We start from the raw sequence: 2,188 nt of genomic DNA, 5'->3' as shown, positions 1-2,188 counted from the left end.
ATACTTAAATATATACTTCTTACCTATATCTTGTAAACACTGCTTGACTGCCTTACTCTACTACTAACAGACAATATCTTAATCCTGTCACTAGTTGTATTTACTTGATACTATTAACGGGCTAGTATTAGGATTATAATATAAAGCTTTAAAAGCTTTAAGAATTTTAAATAATTAAATTTAGTTTTCTATTTTCTAAAGCTTTTATTAGCTTTTATAATTTTAGATAGAGACTTTAAATATAAATTCTAAGTTATAATAGGCTTTAATATATATATATATATATATATAGATAGATAGATTAATTATTTACTATATTTTTAACTAAGTAATTATAGCTTTACCTAATTAATTAATATTAGAAGTATATAAATCTAAGCTCCTTTATTAATTTTACTTTAGAGGAAAAGGGAAAAGTTAGTAATAGGATAGGGGTTTAGAGAAACTATATATAAAAGAAAGAATAAAAAAAAATAAATTTAAGTTCTTTTAGGGAAAAAAGAAAAGTTAATAATAAAATAGAAATTTAGAAAAACTATATATAAAGGAAAGAAGAAAATAAGGAAAGAAGAAATAAGAAAAATAATAGAAAAAAATAATAATAAATTTATTTATTTTTTATTTACTTTTATATTTTTTTTTTATATAAAGTAAAGAAACTTATATTTTTACTTAGCTATAAAGTAAAAAGTAATATTTAATTTAATTTTATATCTAGATCTTATATTTATTATTAATTCTTTTTTTATATAAATTATTTTTTAGCTTTTCCTAATAATATTCTTTATAATTTTATTTATATTTTTATATTTTCTAATTTTCTATTTTTATTTTATATAATATTTTATTTTTTTTTATTTTTTTTTTATTTTATATATAACTTTAGCTTTTAAATCTAATACTAGCTTTAAAATCTAATATTTTACTAGATTTTAAAATTAAATATTATTTTTATATCTTTTTTTAATAGATATTTATATTTTTTTTTTTTTTTTTTTTTTTTTTTTTTTTACTTTCCTAACCTCTTTCTACCTCTTTACTCTCCTTCCTCTTACTTCTCTCCTCCTCCCCTATTTTTATATAAAATATTTTTTTATTTTTTTATTTTTTTTTTCTTTTTACTTTACTTTAAAAAATAAAGTAGTAAAATATATAGAAAAAAAAAGAAAAAAAAAAAGAAAAATAATAAATAATTATAAAAAATAAATATTAATTAGTTAATATATAAAATTATTAAAAGAAGCTAGCTTCTAATAATTATCTTTATTTTTATAATATAAATATATTATATAAGTTTTTTTATTATAATTTATAAAATTTTAATATTAATATTTTAAATTATATATAGAAATTTAATATTTATATTTTTCTACTTTCTAATTTAATAACTTTTATCTTTTTTTTTTTACTTTTCTTATATATTTCTATTATTTTACTTTAATTATATATCTTATATTTTCTAAATAATAATATTATAGTTTTTTTTTAAATATTACTAATATTAGTAATTTAACTATTCCTACCCCCCCTTCTCTTTTAAACTTAATATTTTTTATTATCTTATTACTAAAGCTTAATATTATTATAATTAATTAAAACTAACTACTTAATACTTTTAATTTTATTATTATTATTATTTTTATATTACTAGTTTTAAATATATAAACTATATCTTACTATTAATATATTTAATATTTTACTAAATAAAAAACTTTTAAGCTTTTTCTTTAATATATAATTATATCTAATTATATATTAGTTTTTTTATTTTAATTATAATCTATTTACTATTATTATTTTATTAATTATATTTTAAAAGTAATTATAAAATATATTTTATATTTAAAAATTAAAGAGTTTTATATATTTATTTTAAGATAATTAAAAATTAATATTATTAAACTTAATAATTTTATATAATAAATATTTTTTATAAATATTTATTTATTTTTTTATTTTTTATTTTTTATTTTTTTATTTATTTATTTTTTTTTTTTTAAAGTTTATTAGTTTACTACTTCCCTTTCCCTCTCTTTCCCTCCCTCTCCTTTTCTCTCTTTTTCTCTCTTTCCCTCTTTCTACTTTATTATATAAAAAACTAGCTTTATTAATATATAATTTTAACTTAATTTTAATAAAATATAAATAAAGTTTTATTAAAAATAATAATATTTAAAAAAGCTTATAT

Source organism: Scedosporium apiospermum (assembly GCF_000732125.1).
Source record: "Scedosporium apiospermum strain IHEM 14462 chromosome Unknown SEQ_SAPIO_0132, whole genome shotgun sequence".
In the NCBI taxonomy this organism is placed as follows: domain Eukaryota; kingdom Fungi; phylum Ascomycota; class Sordariomycetes; order Microascales; family Microascaceae; genus Scedosporium; species Scedosporium apiospermum.
The sequence above is the reverse complement of the archived record's forward strand: the minus strand, read 5'-3'. Positions refer to the sequence as shown.